Consider the following 21,229-nt stretch of genomic DNA (forward strand, 5'->3'; position numbering starts at 1 on the left):
TTAACTTGTATTATCTCTGTAAGACATACTATGCACATAAACTCTGTCAAGCCAAAAATGTGAACTTTTAAGTGCCTGCCGCAGATTGGGTTCCCAGGGAAGTAGACCCTGAGCTAGCGATGCACACGAAGGAAGGTTATTGGAAGGTCCTTGTGGGAGATTCACCAGTGGGGGTGAAGAGAGGAAAGCAGAGTTGAGTAGGGGGAGCAGAGCTGTTGTGTGGTCCCAACACAGGCCTCAGCATGGGTCACGCAGAGCTCTGGAACCAGAAGAGCCCTGAAGGGTTGTCCCAAACTGGGGGTAAGGGGGCAGGCAATTATAGCCCCCCCATCAACCAATCATTGGATGAAAACTCCCCCGGGGGAAAGGGCCGTGACCTTGATCATGGTGGGTCCCTTTAGCTAAGGAGGTCTCTGGAGAGGAATTTATCTGTGACTTGTGGGCTGCGAAGGGAATGAGTGCCTAGGAACTGAAGGCAGGGGGGGTGGGGGTCAGGATAGCACTCCACAGCCTCCACTGTGACAGTGTTCTCACTCCAGAGTGACACGGGATGATGCTCCAAGCAGGGTCTGGCCACTCAGCACCAGCCGGCATCCTCTGCTCCATTAGCAGAAACATCTAATCCCAAAGATTCCCCTGTTTGACATAAGGCACTGATCCCTCATTTAATCACAAAGGCACTCATGCCCCGCCCCCAACAGGAGACAAGTGAGCATCACACTGTGGGGCTGTTAGGGTGCATCCAGGTAACAACCAGTGCCCTTCTAGTGACAGGTTCTTGGGTACCTGTGGGCAACAGCACAGTGGTTAAATAAACTGAGGCCCGTCCACAGGGTAGATCATTAAAATGGAAGTTGTAGAAGACTGTAAGAGAATAAAACACCGTGCACTGTATGATCCCATTTCCGGGAAAAGACAAGACATATGGAAAGAGTCTAGAATAATGGCCATGAAAACCGAGTAATGGGATTATAGATTATTCTAATCTTTCTCCTTTTACTTAAATATATTTTCTGGATCAATCCAATACGTTACTTTTGTAATAGGGAAAAAATTAGTTTTTCTCTAAAGATTATAGAGGATTTTTTTTTCATAAGATACACCTCGTAAGAAGTAGGCCTGTGGTTACGTTAACCAGGTATTGATTTGCTTAACCCCCAGGGCCAGAAATCAGAAGAGGGACTTTAAATAGAGTTTGTAGGTTAACAATGGCCACTTCAGAGCCTGGGAGATTTAAGAAAGAACAAGTTTGGATAAAAGGAGGTTTGAAATACCTCCCCAAAGTAAAAGCAATATCACAAAGCAATGACCATGCAGGATACCTGCTAAGCTTACGGTTTTGCTTGGTGCTTTCATAGGACAACCACTGAAAATACAGTCAGCGGACAAATGAGCACCCCAGATGAACTCTGAGTGCTGCGAGGCAAAATGCACCCCACACTACTTATGCACATGTCAATCTATATCATTGAAATCTATCAACCCAGGGCAAGTTAAGGAAACACAGCCTTGTTGTAGAAAGCCATTAACATCTTCCTCTGGGAAAAGCCCTTAGGCCAGTCACAGGCACGCACAGGAGGTGCCCCATTGCACCTACACGCTAGCTGGTGACTTCGGCTCAACTGAGCATTTGTCAGGATTCTGACCCGTTCCCAAGAAAGAAAATCAGTGACTTTGGGAAAGCACCTACAAGGAGGAATGGTTTACTCTTAAGTGACATACATAGTTTTGTCTTCGGTGTTTGTTTCTTAAATTGTTTCTTAAATTTTAATGCTGGTCAGTGTCCAAAATTAAGATGCAATCAATGGTTGCTCCAACCTGAGTTGTGTGTATGGAAAAGCACAAACTGGCTTACAGTTCATGCAAATCAATCTAAATCTTCATACCCTTTTTTTGTATTGGGTAACGTATACAGAACTTCAGAAAACACTAACTACATCTCAGTTACCATTTTGTCTTCTCAAGCTGTGAGGTATTTTTTCTATCAGCAGTTAACAGAGTGAAACTTGGGCTTCAAGTGTGTCTCAAATCCCTGTCGGTAACAACTGTTTGTTAGGCAGATTGTGCCCCAAATCTCCTCATTTCCAGGCTTCAGAGATTCCTCCTCATGGAGTGCTCTCTGCTGTGCTCACGATGAGCTGTAATTAGCACCATGCTTCTCAAACTACCCTCTCTGGAACTGTGAAGTCATGTACGTTTTTCCGAAGTTTTAGGAGAAAACTTTTTGCATTTAATAGGACATACAAAACATAAAATGTAGATGGTTTTTTGAGAGGAAGTATGAAGCTCCAAGAAATTTCAACTCCCACCAGATCTCCAAATTTTTAGTGGTACAAGCTAGCAATCCTTTAGTATTTCTGAAGTCTCCATAGGAAGTCCAAGAAGCCCTGACCAAGAATAAGAATCTAGGAGCAGATGGTCACCGGCATTTGGGGGGAACAGAGCATAAGGTAAAGGGTAGTCCTGGGGGAACTACCTCCCGCAGACAAATGTTATTTATGTTATCATCTTCCTTGGTCTTAGACAGATTTCAACAATTTAGTTCATAACCTGCCACTAGGTCCTGTAATGCCAGAGAGGAGTCTCAGTTTCTGCTCTCAAAGAGCTCAGTTTAGGAACTAATAAATCAAGGCAGGAAGGCATGTGACAAGTCCAAAAAGAGTCCATTTTTTTTCTGGGGAAAACAAACAGTACAGGACATAGTGGTATTCGATCTGAGCTTTTAGTGATCAAAGAATTCACCGGGTTCAACTGTGTGGCAGGCAGAGATGGAACGTGATTCTCATGGCTCTTACTACCATCAGCAATGTGCACTCACTGAGACAACTTCAGTGCTCAGCCACCGACAGGAATCCTCACGGAGACGAAATCAACTGTCCCCACCATCGCAACAAGTGGGTCGCCTTTCCACCTCTGCTTCTGCTGTAGGGGATTCTTCAAATCTGTTTCTTTCCCTGGGGAAATGTGAAGGCTCACCAATAGGGCCAAGGCCCTGCTTCATCCCTGATTTGCAAAGAAAAACAGTTGTTGCTTAAGGGAATTATAAGGGCTCTGAAAAAAATTTTTCTTCCCCATAACAAACATTATGAATGACAAAACTTGGTTCAGCTCAGAGAAATTTTTTCTTAAAGTGCTAGATGGTCTCTGCAATCAGTGTTTCCCTTAAAAACAATTTCTTAAAAACAACTGGCCATGTCCCTGTGCCTTGTATTCTTAAAAGTTCCATGTGCTATTAAGGGGCTCTTTAAAAGAGCAATGGGCAAGGGAATAGGCTTCCCAGAGGGCCGTGGTCAAAGTTAGTCCACCAAGAAGGGAAAACCAAGATTATAAAAATTTGTTCTTTGCAGGAGGAGTAGGGAAGCTATCTTCCCCATGTTTTGCAAAACTTCCATGTCACTTCTAAGTTCTAGAACTAACATTTTGAAATTACCCTGAACTTAATTTTCTGGCTTACCCCACCCTTAAAAAGATAACAGATAAACAGCAAAACTTTAATTCATGAAGATTATAACAGAAGTACTACATTTTATACTCTTTCCCAAACATTTCCAATTTTATAATTATATCCCTCTCATTACACCAAAGAGAAGTTTAATAACCATGTGTTCTTGAGCAAATAATATAACCACAGTACCTCACTTTCAACATTGGTAATAACTGGGGTAAGAATACTTAGTGCCAGGTTGTTTGAGGGCTAAAGGCATAAAAGCATATAAATTATTTAGAATCCTATTGCCTGAGACATGGAAAGGGTAAGTAAGTAAATAGGAGCTAGTGTTAGGTGAAGGAGAAATATTGACATAGTAATGTATGTGATGGGGTAAGAGGTTTCTTTTCAATGATAACTCGGGTGCTTTAGCAAAGTGGAAAGCCTTTCTTTCATTATAGAAGTGCAATCAGACATTTGTCTTAAGTCATAAAGAATCCCCTTTTCCACTATGTGTGATTAGATGACAGAGACCTAACAAGACTTTAAAGATAAACTGTCCATGTTGAAGAAAAGATGGATTCTGGATCTATTGGGGTAGCTGGGATTTCCATTTCTACTCATAATTGGCATCCCTGAGGCCAAGCATCTTGGAAAGGAGAAAGCATCATGGCTGCATGGGGAGGCTATGTACCGAGCCCATAATTACTGAGAACAGCGGCGAAGTAAGTTCACTGTAGCCAGGCCAGCCCAGGCCGAATGAAGCCACTGGGGCAGTAGCCTGAACTTGACATTGCTGGGCCTAAACAGAGGCATCTTTAGAGCAAACCAATGGACTAAAGAACAAACCTACCCACATTCCCCTGACCCTTTTCTTGGAATTAAGACTTGGGGTCCTGGTACAGTTTATAACCAGGGAAGGAAGCTCCAGTAATTCCCGTAAGAACATTTCTTGCTGCCTTTTACAAGTGAGGGCTCCAAATGACACTTTCACACTCCAACTAGTATGCTGTCTATTACATATAGAACTAAATATTATTCCATTTTTGTCGTCTTTGAAAGAGTTTCATACAAAAAAAAGCCTTGTCAGATCATAGGTCATCAAAAGTACACTTTATTATAATGCCCTAGGATCACTTTGAAGTATATAACACTGTGATACAGCCAATGCCTCAAGAAGGCTTGTGTGCATTTATGTTCAGTGCTAGGCATATAGTGACACCATTTCTTGCCTGAGTGGAAATGCGCAATTTCAAAGAAACTTCCACATGACCGAACCCATCTATCCCATATTTAGCCACAAAAACAATCTTGTCCTCCCCATTAAGAGAGAGCCAAATGCTATATCATGAGGCCCTTGCTGTCAAGTGTCTTTAGGTTGTGTTCGTTCATTTTTTTACATAAAATTCCTCCTAGAACGGGACCCGTGGACAAGAGCAGACTTGTTAATGAGTTAAAGCACACTTATGGGATAGATCGTTAAAATCAATGTTGTAGAAGAGTGTGAGCTCAGAAAAATTTAAAAAGTTTGTAACACAGAATTGTACTAAGTTATCCTACTTCTAGAAAAAAAAAATGTGCACATGGGCAAACGCTGTGAGAAAATCTACTAAAATACCAGCAAGTTGACTCTGGATGGTTGGATTACAGATGATTCTGATCGTTCTCTATTTGCTTATCTGTATTTTCTGGATTTGCCAAAATGAAGATGTATTACCTCTACAGTTGAACCCCTTCCCCCTCAAGAAATAGATAATTCTGCCAGGAGACAGAACTAAAGCAACTTTAAGTAGACAACAAACTTGAGTAATCAATAGATGAAGACATCAGATGACACTTTTAAGTGGAGTTAGTATATTTAAAATTGCCACTTCAGAGACTGGGTACTTGGGAAAGGACAAATCAGGGTAAAAGAAAAAGGCTTTCGAAACCCAGGAGGGTAGGAGTTCCCTGAAAGCTCAAGAAAAAATGAAAAGACTGTAGTCTGTTAACAATGTAGCTGTCCCTGGCTCCCTCACATGTCAAATGCTGGGCCCCTTGCCAGGCAGAAAGAGACCCACACTACTTAACTGGTATAATATATACAAGAAAGTAATACATTTGTGTAAAAGGGGAGAAACCAAGAACCATGAGCCGGTGGGCGGACTACATCAGGACCAACCCAGGGCTGCAAATGGGAACTAGCTGCAGGAGGAGCTCAGCTGCAAGAATCTGTGTGGGACTGAGCACTGGACAGATGCACCTCTGCCCACTCCCAAGGAAGAAAAGCAGTGTCCCTGGGGATGTGCACACTAGCAGGAATAAATTTGAGAGCTAATTTACAATGAATGACATGTTTTGATTTTGGTTATTTTACTTCTTAACCTTTAAAAGTAGTCAGTGTTGGGGAGCTCGGGTGGATCAGTCAGGTGTCTGCCTTTGGCTCAGGTCAGGATCCCAGGGTCCTGGGATCAAGCCCCACGTTGGACTCCTTGCTCAGTGGGGAGGAGTCTGCTCCTCCCTCGCCCTCTGCCCCCCACCCCACCTTGGGTGCTCCTGCTCTCTCTCAAATAAATAAAATCTTTAAAAAAAAAAAAAGTAAAGTAATCAGTGTAATTATTAACATGCAGTCAGTGGTTATCCCAGAGGGTTCATTAGGAAAAACCACAAACTGGTTAATATTGATCCAAATGAAGTAAAACTAGGGAAAGCTCTTTACTACCTCCAAATTTCAAATCTGTTTTCATGTCAGAGGGAAAGAAAAGGAAGGAAACTTTCCTAGTTCTTAGTCTCTAGTTTTATTACTTCTTGTCTCTCTCTCTCCCTTTCTCAAACATTCTGGACCCCCTCACTTCTTAAAAAGTGCTATAAATTTTCCAGTTCACTCAAAAGGATGTCAAATGGGACTTTTCAGTCTTATCTCACTTCCATCAGTCTTTATGGCAACTAGAAGACCTGAGGAAGAAGACCAGATGGTAGAGAGGAGGCTGAGAATGGACAAGTCCATGTACTAGAGAAATAGCACAGTTGAGTAAAGCGCAAGATTCTGGCCCCACCAATGTAGGAGTGTCTTAGATAAGTTACTGAACCGCATGTAATCCTTTCAGCAACTTGCTATGAGCAAGAACTTTTTGGTATCATTAGGCAAGGAGAGAAGCCCAAAGGATAAAACCCTTAGAACAACGTGGGGAACAGAATTACCGCTATATTAGTGTAGTTAAATGCACTTACGGGAGGGGTACTCAGTACCCAGACAATCAAGACCATACCTTGTCTGTTTCCAAAGAACCATGCCTCAGCCAGTGCTGCTTCTAAACCAAAGAGCCAAGTCTTCCAAATTCTGAGAAATCAAGCATAGTAGCCATCAATTAATTTCCAGATTGACATCCTCAGTTGCTTCTTCGTATGACGCATTTTAATAATCACACTCTTATTTAAAAATTCCCAGTTTAGGGACTAGCAGTGCAAATGGAGAGAAGCTGCTACCCATGGCTTAATTTAATCTGAGCCAGATACCGTATATGAAAATGTAATCTTCCCTGCGAAGTATTTTATGACAATATTCCAAAATAGGGAGTTGGCAAAGTGTTTCTGGAAAAGAGCCAATTGTAGATAGTTGGAGCTTTGCTGGCTACATGTGTTTCTGTCCCTGCTGCTGCTGCGTCTTTTTGCAACTCTACAGCCAACTCTGTAATGATGTAAAAAATCATTTTTTAAAAGATTTTATTTATTTGACAGAGAGAGAGCACAAGTAGCTGGAGAGGAGGCAGAGAGAGAGGGAGAAGCAGGCTTCCCGCTGAGCAGGGAGCCCAACGCAGGGCTCAATCCCAGGACCCTGGGATCATGACCTGAGCCAAAGGCAGACACCTAACTGACTGAGCCACCCAGGTGCCCCTGTAAAAAATCGTCTTTTTAGCTCAGGTGGCAAGGCCAAAAATTTTAAAGGTAAGCTAAGAATAGTTTCTTTTTTAAAGAAATGTTTTTAAAACAATAACAACAAAGAGTAAGTGGCAGACGCTTTGGCCTACAAAGCTTAAAAGATTAACTGAAATATTTACTACAGAAAAAGTTTGCTGACCCCTATTCTAGAGAATCACAAGGTCAGAGTATTATTCTAAAAAATGTAGCCCTCCATTCCCATTTTATCAATTGTAAATCCCAATTGGCTCTAGTCCACAGAGCCAATTTGTTTTTTCAGAACAACCACAACAACACATAACCATCTCAGAGGATGCAGAAAAGGCCTTTGACATTTGACAAGACCAATTCCTGATTGAAAATTTTCAGCAAACTAGTTAAGAGAGCTTCTGTAATCTGATAAAAGACATCTAAACAATCTATACATCATACCATATTGAATTATTAAAGACTGAATGCATTCCTCCCAAGTTTAAAAAGAAGAAAAACATGTTCCCTCTCACCATTTATATACAGTACTGCACTGGAGGTTCCAACCAGTCCAGTAAGGCAAGAGAAAGAAAAAACATCCATAGTGGAAAGGGAATGAAACTCTATTCACAGGTGACAAGGTTGCATATACAGAAAATCTGATGCAGTCTTCAAAAAAACTATTATAATAAGTGAGTTTAGCACATTTGCAAGATACATGATCAATATGCAAAATGCAATTGTATTTGTAAATATCAGCAACAGACAATCAGAAATGGAAATTTTAAAGAATACTATTTATATCAGCATTAAAAAATATGAACTGACAAAAGATGTGTAAAACCTGTAACCAAAACTACAAAATGTTGCTGAAATTAAAGAAAATCTAACTAACTAGAGGGCTATTCCATGTTTTATAATTCAGAAGACTATTAAAATGGCAATTCTCCTAAAATTGAAGTATAGATTCAACATAATCCTAATAAAAATCCCAGCAAGCATTTTTTTGACAAGTTTATTCTAAAATTGACAAGTTTATTCTAAAATTCACATGGAAATGCAAAGAATAGCCAAACAACTTTGAAAAAAGAAGTCAGAAAACAAATAAATACTATGTGATTTCAAGACTTCTTATAAAGCTACAGTAAATCAAAGCCAGGTGGTATTGACATAAAAATCAACAATCAGTGGAAGACAATAGAAAGTCTAGAAATAGAACCACACATAAGGGAAAAATGATCTTTGACAAAGTTTCAAAGCAGTGTAGAAACAAGAGTCTTCTCAATAAATGGTGTTGCAACAGCTAGATATCCTACGCAGGATATCAAAAACAGAAATTTTTGAGCCAGACTTTGAAGTACCATATACAAATTTTTGTGCCATATACAAACACTACCTCAAAATGGATCATAGGCCTGTATATAAAATGTAAAACCATAAAACTTCTAGATGAAAACAGAAGAAAACTTCATGACCCTGAGTTAGATGACAACTTTTTTAGACATTACACCAGAACACAATCTATAAAAGAACCGATAAAATGTACTTTATCAAAATTAAACAATTCTGTTCTTTAAAAAGACACTGTTAATGAAAAGACAAGTCTCTTACCTGCGAGACCATATTTGCCTATTATGTATCTAATAAAGGGGCTTATATCTAAAATATAAAAACTCTTAAAACTCAGTAATAAAAGATGGAGAGCAGGAGAACAGACTGTACAGATACTTCACCAAAGAAAATATATGAATGGTAAATAAGTACAAGATGCTCAACGCCACTAATCTTAGGGAGTTGCAAATTTAAAGCCCAAGCCCAATACCTATTACAATTGATAAAATTTAAAAGACTGTCAAGTGTTGGTGACGACAGAATGCTCATACACTGGTAGTGGGAATGTAAAATGGTACCACCACTCTGGAGAACAGTCTGATAGTTTCTTTGGCGGTTAAATATAAACCCAGCATATGATGAGCCAGCCACTCAACACCAAAATAGCCTCAACCCAGTTTTTAAAATACACACACACACACAAATAGTGAATCTAATATAAACTATGGAATTTAGTTAATAATAATATATCAGGGTAGTTTAGAAAAATAAGGATCTTTCCCCTAAAATTCCTCCTGTGGGGGTGAGGATGCCAATACCCCTTACAGTACAGATAGTGGTTGTGTTAATCCTTCCATCAGCCTCTGCATCTGTGTGACTTACTTGTGCCTTGAGGCATTTGTAGGGCAGCATTCTCCTGAAGTAGCCAGACCACCTGATGTGGGAAGAGTGAAGACTCCAGGCATTTGCCCCTGAGAACTGGAAGTTCTGTGAGTGCAGAGAAGACAGGGTGTTTGCTCACTGAGGGACAACTTTGTTCTGGCAAGTCAGGCCCAGGGTGAAAGTTGGAGGTTGAGTCTCTGGTCCACCAGAGTCCTGGATCTTCAGGAGTAGCCCACCAGCTCTCTTTCTGCCCTGATGATTCTGGCTCTTCACCTCAGCAGGCTCTTGTTTCCCACATTTATCAAGAATGGGGTTTCCCAGGATGCTCTGCCCCTCCTCTCCCTGACACTCCCTCTTTCTCCTCTTACACAAAACCTGATTCATTTCTGCCACAACAGGAATTCATCCAAGTTCAGCTTTGATCTCACTTCCCTAGAGAATTCAAACTAGGAACTTTGGAACCAATCTTCAAGGTCAAATCCTTCACTTTACAAATGAGGTAACAGACTCCATGAGGTAAGGTGACTTCCTTAGAGCCACATAGCTAATAATTTGTTTTACCTCCACCTTCACACTGTAGACAGTTGGATAACCTAATGCCTACCATGACCATATGGCCAAGAATTTTCTGTCCCAATTTCAAATGTTCGGATCAACCAGTCATTAGGCCACATTAAAAATTTCACTATCGAAAAAACATTGCAACTACTACTACAAACATGTTAAGAAGGGATCTTTTGGAAGCAATACATTTATACCCATCACTGAATCCCACTTTTCAATCTAAAGCACTGGATTTCACCTTTTTAGGATAATAGACCCCTCTTTAGAAAACCAATGAAAGCTATGGACCCTTTCCACACAAAAATGTTTATGTAAAAACGTAAAGTTTTGCTCCAGCGATTTCAATATGCAACACATGACCATGAAAACCCTTGATCAGATAGTATAAGTGTTAGCATGACTGCTATGTGGCCAGGGAATACTTTCAAATGGCTCTTAAATCATAACAAAAATTCATGAATATTTATATAGTACAACAGATTACAGAGCACATTTAATCCTCACAACAACCCTGTGAGGTAGGTATTAATATCCCAATTTTACCCATGAGGAAACCACAACCCAAAGAAATCTGGAGACTTGCCCAAGTTCACACGGATAATAATGGCAGTGCCAGGACTAGAACACAGGCTTCTTGTTCCTTGTTCAAAACATCTTCACACCCAATATTTTCAGTTTTGAAACTGGGATCCTTGCTAGCTACCCAGGGGAAACTCAAAGCAGTTCTTCTAAAAATTAAATAAGAGGGGACCATGAGAGATACAGATAGGAACCCATCACGGATCATTCCCAGGCAAGCATACCAGAAAATAGGTCATTAGAATTGCAGGCCTTTGGGTACACAAACTGACCACCAATTAAAGGAAAACAAAGCGAAGCAAAACAAAACCAGATGCCAGAAGTGGTAAGACACACAGGTTTTGGGGGGGGGGGGGGGTTTGTTCTGTTTTGTTTCTTTCACTGTAGTTGTAAATTGGCCTTTTCCCAAAGAACAGCTGAAAGTCAGTTGGGAGAAGAGCCAACATCAGCTGAGAAAAGGCAGTACACACACCAAGAGGGAAATATGAGAGCCAGAAAACAAACTTCCAAACTTTATAAAAGGTTAAGATGCTGTGAAATCCGTTAACTGGCCATAGAGAAACATCCCTCTAGGGGAAAGCAGAGTGAGAACCCCTAATCAATCTATAAGCCAGAGATTTCAGAATCCCCCCAAAGTGTCTGGCCATATTCTTGATGACGCAGAACTCCTTCCTAGGCCATCTGCTCACAGAAGCAAAGACGGGGAAGCTATTGACTTCATGCCCTTGTTGCTGAGGCTGTAAAGCTGAGCTAGATCAGTGGAAATTAAACGCTGTCCAAGGACTGTGGCAATTTTGTGAAAGTATCTAATGGCCCTTGGCAAATGAGAAAAATATGATGCTGTTGTTTAGTAAAGGTATCTAACCAACTTAAAGCCCCGACTGCCATTACAAGACCTCGGTACACCAAACACTCTTCAAAACATTTGGCCAAATGACAGTAATAAGAGCTAATGTTCTTCACCCGGCCTTGTGTCTACGGGTTAGGGTATCCATCCAGCCAGTGCCTTAATTCCAGGTTCTTTAGGGCTGTGGCCAGGCAACCTTTAAGTCCCTCCTCCAATTAGCTTCAGCAGAAGCAAATGCTTTCAAAATAAACCACATAGGAAAGGTCTCCCAGGTCCAGGTAGGACCTACCAATCTGGTTACCCCCAAACTCTGGACACTTACAACTACTCTTTAATGCCTGTTTTACAAATCAAACCTAGATTCATAACAAACATGACTCCCTCAGAAGGCCTATATTCTGGGAACTCTCTGTACCCTGCACCTGTAAGAAGTTTGTAAATACCTGCACAAAAGTACCTCCCCCAAAGAGGTTCTCTCATCAAGAGGTGAAAACCTAGGAGTTTTTTGTTCCCCAAGCCTCAGCAGAGACCCTTAACCAACACTTAAATGCTAGTAGAATATTCCCTGATAAGAGCATTATTTGTTCTCTGGTCCTGGGGCTGGTCCTTGAGCTTCCTGCACTTCAGAGACCCATAAACTGGATACCAAAATGTTTTTCTTGTTTTGCGGCTGTTGTTGTTATTTGGGGATAAGGATGTTTCTTCTTTCTTCTTTGTTTTGTATTTTCCAAACCTCTCACAACTTCCTTGTTCTCCCTTTTGCACATAACATGATGACCAAGAGAGAACTCAAGGTGAGTTGCAGCCGGACAACCCACAGCAACACAAAGGCACTTCAGGGAGAGGAGAGGTGATAACATTACCCCTGCCACTGTGGCTGAGTGTGGCATGGGGGACACAGGAAGCATCCTAGCCCTGCTTCACTTCAGACCCCTGTCCAGTATCTGTACCACCACCCAAAGAGAAGCCATAATGATGTGGGGTATGCATCCTTAGCCTACATGTGTCAGCTGGTCCTCCACCCTCAGCTTTGTGGCAATTACAAAGGTAACTTCAGAATCCATTCTGAGGGTCTCTATTTTCTTAGCCCCCTCCTTACCGACACACAGACAAAGCAGGCCTTGGAAATCCATGGCCTACAGTCAGCCATGACATTAGCTCCCCACTACATATGAGCTCTCCTGGAGCAAGGAATGAGTCTTGTTTTATCCTCAGTAGCTAGCTAGGGCTTGGCATGTAGGAGACACTCAAATGTTTGTAGGAAGGAAGAGAGGGAAGAAAGAAGGAACACACAGAGAGAGGGAAGGAGATGTAATCATTCCGGTTTTGTCTCTGGTTTCCTTATAAGTTTCTGCCATGGCTTTCTCCTCCTTCTAAGCTTTTGCCCTTTCCTCAATGTTAACTTATCTTGTATATAGTTTCTGCCCAAGTAGAAAGCTAAGAAGAAGAGTTATCACCTGACTACCCACAAAGGCAAGATCCACAGATCCAGTAAATAGAAGTAATTAATGTCTACAGCCATACCACCCTGAACGCGCCCGATCTTGTCTGATCTCAGAAGCTAAGCAGGGTTGGGCCTGGTTAGTACTTGGATGGGAGAAGTAATTAATTCCCTTTTCCCTCTTACCTTATCCCAAAGGACAAGCAATTTCTACTCCTATGATTTCTAACCTATTCTCTAACTTCTTGAAAGTCACCCCCAAAGCTCTTCCAGTTACCATCAACCTGGGAACTGACACTCTCAAGGGTGTGTATCCTCACCCAACATGGGAACAACTGGCCTTTTGTCTTTCAGCACTCTGCTCCAAAGAGGCAGCTCCACATCCTTTTCTCAGAGATTGCAAAAGCCCCAAGCAGCACCCACAGACTGGGCAAAAGTCTTTGCTCCACACCACTGCCAGTTCAAGCCCCTGCCCCATTTTCTGATCATAATCCAGCCTCCCACAAGACCGATACATCTGCACGCTCCCTCTTGCCAGCGCTAACTTGGGTTACAGAGGCTTTTGGCCTCATCAGATAATCTCACAATTGGAGGAAGGGACAAAACTTAGGGTACTCAGGAATTCAACCCCAGGTTCCTATCAGAGTCCAGCGCTCTTTACCATCTATTTAGTCTAGCAGCACGGAGGGCAGGTTTTCAGTGCAGAACAAATAGCTCATCCAAATTTTAGGCACTTTGGTGATGCTAACACGGAGGGGAGAGCTAAGAGATGAACGAAGCAAATCACCAAAGAGGACTTTTCCATTTTAGAATATGGATCTATAACTGACATTATCCACCTAGTATCCTTCCTTAATTAGGAAGAGCATCTAAGCAGGCTGTGGAGATGCCATTTACAGTGACTACCCGCCTAACAGTGAAGACCTGTATCATCCTCCACCAAAGACTCCTCCTATACTCTGATACCACTGCCAGACCTTGAATACTGAAGGGTATTCAGCCTCAAGATTGGATCCCAAATTCTTAACAGCCCTTAAAATTAAATGTGGACTGCTTTTTAGTTATTTCTGCAGTATTGTTTCTATTTTCCAGGCCCCTTACAGACAGGATGCTAATTCAGGAGAAAAGAAGAAATAATTTTCATCCTAATCCCACATGTGTCTCTTAGGTCGGGAGTGACTATCCAGTGATGTCCCACCTTCTTCCTCTGGGCCCCCAACAACTGTGGTAAGTCTTCTCTAATTACTACCACGGATGTGAACATGCATTTACAGGCTTAACCTATTTTAAAATAGAGTTTAAGAGTGCCCCCACCACAGAACCATAAAAGCAGCCTTTCTTACCATCCCAGTTGGTATCTATTTCATTCCCGAGGTTCTGACTTCAGGAAAATATCCACCCGATCCCACAATACCCAGCAACTCTGGTGAGCCCACATCCAGATTCAGCCTAATCTCATCTCATGGTTCCAACTTAGGACCACCACAAAGGTTTGCCTCATTAACAGATAAACTCTGGAGCCATGTGCAGCTCGAACACCCTGCTTAACCTTATAAACCAGAATGTCTGCATTAGGGAGGGAACTCAGGGCAATAATCTTTTGTTTAATCCCTTGAACTTAACAACACACCTGTTAAGTTACTTCTCTAATGACATCAAAATGATTTAAAGGTAATTTTGGGAATTTTCCCGAAATTGTGGGGACGGGGATACACAGTTTTATTACAGAGTTGAATGAGAGGATTTTGATGGGGAACAGAAAGGAACAGAAGGAAAATAGGTATGTCCCGGATGGTAGTAACCCCTATGCTTGTCTGGTGGTGACAGGAATCTGTGAGCTGGGTGCACAGGCTGAGTCGGTGAATCAGTTGCAGGCTTTACTGAAACGATGACTAGGGTCTCACAGAGAGCAAACAACAGGAAACATGTCTGCTCCCCTCTTGCAGAGAAGCTGGCCACAAATCCTCAGCCTGAGCTGAAGAGAAGTTGTCTGCCCAGTTCAATCTGCCCAGTTGGCCGCTTGAACTCAGTATTTATGGGTCTAACTATAAATTTCACCCAGTTTAATATCCACTCTATACCCCCCTCCCTTCCCATGACAGAGTTTGAAATTTCCCCGCGGTCCCTCCAAAGGCCACTACATAGGTCAGTTGCATTATTTAGGAAGGTTTGTGCAGCTCTGACCTAGTCACCCAGAGACAGAATTTTTTTTTCCTAAGGCCACTGTCACCACAAGAATATATGGCTCTGCTACAGTTCAAAGCCTCGGCAACAGTTCAGGTCTGGGGGTGTGCAAAGCCGCTAACCCTCCCCTTGGGCCTGCGGGAGTGGTAACACGCCTGTGGGCGGCGAGCCCAACGGCAGCAAGCCGAGTGGGGAGTGGCCAACGCCTTCCAACGGCAGCCTGGGGGGCGTGGCCTTGGGCGCCGGGGTCTCCAGGGAGACTGGGCAGGGGCAAGCCGGCGATGACAGGGTTTCCATGGCTTCCCGGCAGGGGCCCGGCCAATGGCAGGGCTGGTGGTGAGCGGCCACGCCCCTTGGCAGCCCCGCCCGCGGGCGTTGGTGCGTCCGGGTTCTGCACGCCGAGCCCACCTCCCCGCCTCGCACTGGCTCTGCGGCAAAGGTTGGGCGTGTCCCCGGGAAGCTCGCTGGTGGCAGCCCTGGCTCTCAGACCTCCGTGGCAGCTTGCTCCCCATCTCCCCGCACCGCCACACGGGCCGGCCCCACGTACGCCCTGTGGGTGCCCGGAGGTTAGCTCCTCACTGGCTCCAAGGAGGCCCGCTGCTACAGCCCTCTCCTCCCTCACTGGCCATTCCAGCCCCCTTGCCTTCGTCTGAATTGGTTGGACGCTCGGACTTTTCTGGATCCTGAGGGCGGGCAGGCAGCCATTTCCTACCTCTCATTCCGCCCTGGAAATGGAGTGATCGCTCCCTTTCCGTCTCCACTCGGTTCAAAGGCCCTCCTACCCTGCTTCCTGTTTCCAGCCACCCCCTTCACCTCCTCTGAGGATATAGAGGCCATCCTGCCATCTACCCTGTCCTGAAGCATCGGAGGCATCTGTTCTCACATGTTTCTGCCCCCTCTAGGTCTTTCTGGTACTTTCTATGCTGTTCTTTTGTCACCCTCTCCCGGGTCTCCATCACGTGACCACGTATCATTTACTTTGCTCTTTCTCAAGGTCCAGAGGGCTTATGCTCAGAGATAGCAATATTCACCACTTTATTATAATCTTTTGTGGTTGGTTTATTAAACTCCGGTATTTCAAAAAAAAGCCTCATGTTTCTTAACATACCATTTTTAAAAACATTACCTGAGAATTTACTCATCGATGATAGCTTTATTTAAATTACTGTAACAAAGTTAGGGTGGTTGAGTCTGTTGAACATTTCAATGGTTTAAATAGACACAAATTTCTTCCGAAAACTGTAATAACTTTACAACCCCCCCTGCTCCCCAAACAATTAAGCTTTGTTTCTTACACTTAATTCTTTGCTGGGGTGGAGGGAGAGAGAGAGATGTCAAAATGAGGCCAGTGGTTATTTATACGTGATGAGATGAATGTTTTCCATTGTCCTTTTTATTAACTCTATGTTCTACCGTCCGCATATATTTTAAAAGATATTTTCAATTTAAAGAGGATCAGAGACATGAAGAAACCGTGGGAATCAGGAAGAACAGACCAACCCCTTTGACAATCTGATCAAGGGACTGTCTACTCTTTGTGGGAACCTCCCCTAATACCCCAGGCTTTTCTCACAGTATGGTTCAAAGAAAAAGAAGAGGCATGGGCAGCTTAACTTAGGGCAGGGTGCAGGAAGCTGGTGTGCAAAAGATTAGTGGGTATTCTGACCATGGTTTGAGGGCAGAGGAACCTGAATGATTCATTGTACCTTCCCACGGGAGCAACTTGCCAACCCACATTGCACACTTGAGTGTGTGTGCAAGAAAAGCAAATACAGACATGAACTGCAAACGTATTGCCCTGTTGCCGTATTTTATTGGCTCAATCTTTGGGCTGCTTCCCCATTCATTGGTAAGTGTAAGGCCAGATTCCAAATTTAAGCTACTGAAGTATTCAGAGTAATTTGGGAGAGTCTAAGAGGTTGTTAAGCTTTGCAATCAGACAGGACTGGTTTCATCTAAGCTTGCCCACTTGCTAGGTATGTAACCTTGGGCAAGCTATCTAAACACAGAGAACGTCTGATTTTTCATCTCTAAAGGAATGATAACAATACTTGTAAGGATTTCCATACATCATGGTGCCTGTCAATTAGTCAATGCTACACAAATGAGAGTTGGTAGCCCTCTTTCTACTTTCCCACCATTACCTAACCCAGGAGCCCAAGGCCTCCTTTACCATGTGCCTTATTCTCATCTGTATCCCCATCTCTTTGTGTGTACTTTGTATGAGATAGTGGAGCTAGGATGTTTTCCTGAAAGCACCCTTTGCAGACCCTGAGAAAGGGTGCCTCCTTACCCCCATAGTCCCTTCACGTGTGCCAGAGTCTAGGGCCCTGGGTTTCTGGAGGGGTCTGACCAGAGCTGGGGCCATGGAGAACCTCACTCAGGCTCTGACCCAACCTCCCAGTGCAGTGCCCCGCTGAGGGCCAAGGGTAAAAGGGCCTGCCTATCCCAGCCCGTGGCTGACCTGGCTGTCGCCAGTCCTTCGTATGCTCCAAGAGGAGATGCTTCAGTTGCTAGACCCTGGGATACTATCCTCTTCTCCCCGTTCAAAACTCCACCTCTTCCAGAGCAGGAAGGTTCCTGCTGTGGACCCAGTCTGTCCTGGACATCTGCCTCAAGTTCTGCCTCCACATCAAGGCCCTTCCTCTACCCTCCATGACCACTGCATCCTCCACCATCTTCCCCTCTCCCTGTGGGATTCCAAGCTGTGCTCTTCCTCCTCTTGCCTTTACCCTTCTCCCCGTGAGTGCCTAGGTCCAGAGTGCCCATCCTTCCCAACACACACACAGGCTTTGGTGCCGGGGAACTTCTGTACCTGCCAAGAGAGATTCCCTTGCCAGGCAGAGCAGCCTCAAGGTCAAGTGACATCCCCTCAACTTCCCTTCAGCACACTTGCCCTCTTCCCTCATCCTCCTCCCCAGTGTCCTGGGCAGCACCAAATCAGCCCCAACTGGCCTATTCTAAGGGGTCCGATGACTGGTCCCACGAGGCTGACAGAGGGACCTCCAGCTTTAAAAGTGGGGTTTTCGGTATCAGTCACTGGAAATGGTCAGATCTAGGCTGTCTGTAGAGACAGGAACTTGTTGAGGCTCTTGGGGTCCCACTCTCAGGTTTAAGCCCACTCTGCTTGCTTGCCTTCCACCCCCAGCCAGGTATGCCTGAGGAGCTGGGAATGGTCATCTCTCCATGACAAAATGTGTGGAATTGGGGGGGGGGGGGATGGAAGAATATTTAGATTTTTTTTTTTTTTATCCAGAAGTAAAGAAACATGCATTTGATCATGCATGTCAGGTACTGGCAGGTAATGGCAGCAAAATGGAAAAATACAGAATTTCTAAATTAACAGGGGGAAAGGGAAGACTACATGGAAAAAGAAACATGCAGAAAAGAGATACAGTTAAATAAATGGTAAGCATAAAGTAGAATAAAAGGAATAAAAGGGAGTGTAGCAGTATAACAATTATTGTGCGATGTTAATGGGCTGAATTTTCCTATTAAAAGAGACTAGGTTTTAAAAAATAACCCTGTTATATGCCATTAAACAAGAAATGTACCTGAAACAAGATGTTTCCGAAACCTTGAAAATAAAGAAATGGACCAATGCAAATATTTATATAAGAGAGCAGAAATAGTAGTATTACTATGGGCTAAGTTGAATCAATTGTCAAAAATTTGTATACACTTAGCAATACCGCAGCTAAGTGTATCAAGCAAAAACTATTCGACAGGCAAGGAGAATTTGATTTAAAATACAGTTATGGGGGGGCACCTGGGTGGCTCAGTCAGTTAAGCGTCTGCCTTTGGCTCAAGTCATGATCCCAGGGTCTCAGGATCGAACCCCACGTCGGGCTCCCTGCTTCGTGGGGAGTCTGCTTCTCCCTGTGCCCCATACTCCACTCATGCTCTCTCTCTCTTAAATAAATGAATAAAATCTTTAAAAAATAAAATAAAATTCAATTAGGTGGAGGATTTAAAAATAACCTCCCGATGAATCCTTTTGTTTTGTTGTTCCAAAATTGGATGTGATGACCCTAGGATTCATGTGGGAGAGGAAATGTTTAAAATAGCTAAGAAAAGTGGCCAGCACATATACTCAAATCGGAACCATACCGAGAAGATGAGCATGGGCCCTGCGCGGGGATGACGTGCAAGTTTGCAAAGCGTTCCTTGTTTTTAAAAAAATTAAAAATAAGTAAATTAAATAAAATAGCTAAGAAAAATCATGTAAAGGAAGACGATTGAAGAATTTACCTCATGAGATGTGGCATAAGTTCCTCGAGAAAGCTACTGAAACTAAAGGCTTGGAGCACAGGAGGGTCCATAGGACGACTCAGCCAGGGCACTGTTGTGCCAGAACAGAGACAATTCTGAGCTCTCAGCTGCTGGAGAGGGGACGTAAGGGTCAGCTGTGGGATGCTGCCTCTGCCAGGAGGGAGTCCAGAGCAGAATGGGCCCCGCCAGAGGCTCTGGTTGGTGCTGAAGCCAGCAATAGAAACTTGAGCATACCGTGGCTCACATTCCTTCTCAAGGGTTGGGAAGCATGCAGAGAAATGAGAGGATATGAACTGACTGGACAATATTCAGATATTCATTTAATAAACAGATCCTACAGGCAGAGCATTGGGGTGTCACTTCTGCAAGGCAATGATGTAATTTTTCTTTGGCAACAGCTGCTAAAGGAAGCTATTTTCCCTTAGGAGACTGTAAATGTTCTCAGCTCAGATTTACAAGTGTTTGAAACTGACTGGGTCCTCAGAACCCAACGCATGGCCCATACACAATTTCTCAGGTGCATCCAGAAATATACTCTGGAGGGAGTACTGTCATCATCTGGGACCTATATCCCATCCCTCTCCTATACTCCTAAACTGTGTGCGTGTGTGTCTGCGTGTGTGTGTGTGTGTGTGTGTGTGTGTGTAACCGGTCTATGTAAAAGAACTACCTATACGTACATACAGATAGTGTGTATATATGTATATACACACATTATATGGACACACATACACATGTACATACGAATGAAGCATTTCGACAAGGGTTTCTCAGAGCACTGGGCAAAGGAGGAAAAGAACGCAGCGTGGTGCTTGCCTTGGAGGAACGCACACTGTTGTTAGAGACAGTGGATCCGGCGACTGACATGCGGGGGGTTTCCTCCAGGTTTCCTACACCTAAGTGGAGCCACCAACACAGCTGTTGGAAGGACTCCACAAAATCGCTACCTAACCTCACTTTCTTCTTCCATGATTAATAAAAGGGGAGGTTGCCATGAGAAGCCCCAGAAGAAAGACCCCCAGGGGATCAAAGTCTCCTGAGACTTGCGTGGAAAAAGCAGATAGTATTTGAGCTTGTAGAATCCCCAAATCTGGCAAAAATGAGCCAGTGTTCCAGAGGATGGTATGGGGAGAGAGTAGCTGGGAGGGAAGGCTACCGGAAGCAGCCTTTTTACTGTACTGTGTGGAAAGGATGTAAGTCTAAAAGTAAATCTGCCTTCAGAGATCTAAGCCTAAGGGAGAAAGGTATAAGCCAACAGGCAGTCCATGTGATCGTTGCTCTAGCAGTAGAAACACAGGAGGGAGGAAACACTCATACGAGAGATGCCTCAGCCAAGAATGCCTCCTGGAGGAAGTAGTGTCTGAGGTTTAACAAGGAATGGGAGGGAGTTAGCTGAGCACTGGGTTCGGGGTGGTAAAGTCTCTCCAGCGGCAGGAAGGACCACCTGTGCAGGGCAGAGCATATTTCGGGAAAAAATGAAGTTCCTCATGGCTACAGTGCCATGTTGGGGCACAAGTGGCCAGAGTTGACGCTAGAGACAGATGCATAGGCCTCTAAACTATGTTAAAAGAGAACAGCTTTTATCCTGGGGTAGTGAACTCCTGTTCCCCTCTTGTGGCTGGCCTGAAGGAAAAAAAAAGGCAATAAAAACAGACACAGATATATCTTCAGCAAGATATAGAACGAGTAAACTGAGGAAAAAAAATATTCCAGAGATTGACCTGTAGCAGAAGGAAAGGAAGGCCGATAAAACATAGATACAGCAGCAAAATATGTGGGGAAGGACAGTGGTTGGGGTGGGAGAACCAACAGGCCAGGAGCAACAATGTGAACA

General features: G+C 43.6%; 1 long non-coding RNA gene and 1 pseudogene across 1 annotated transcript; one reads left to right on the top strand and one right to left on the bottom strand.

The window, feature by feature from the left end:
- Positions 1-1,739: 1,739 nt before the first annotated feature.
- On the bottom strand, positions 1,740-12,976 carry LOC113910526. Its single transcript, XR_003516078.2, has 3 exons — positions 9,509-12,976; positions 6,676-6,746; positions 1,740-3,003 (listed from the first exon to the last, which is right to left on the bottom strand). It is a non-coding gene; the product is annotated as an uncharacterized LOC113910526 (long non-coding RNA).
- A 6,223-nt stretch (positions 12,977-19,199) lies between these two features.
- Positions 19,200-19,298, top strand: LOC113910640 (annotated as a pseudogene).
- Positions 19,299-21,229: the final 1,931 nt, after the last annotated feature.

The sequence above is a fragment of the Zalophus californianus genome, chromosome 6 (genome assembly GCF_009762305.2).
Source record: "Zalophus californianus isolate mZalCal1 chromosome 6, mZalCal1.pri.v2, whole genome shotgun sequence".
Classification (NCBI taxonomy): domain Eukaryota; kingdom Metazoa; phylum Chordata; class Mammalia; order Carnivora; family Otariidae; genus Zalophus; species Zalophus californianus.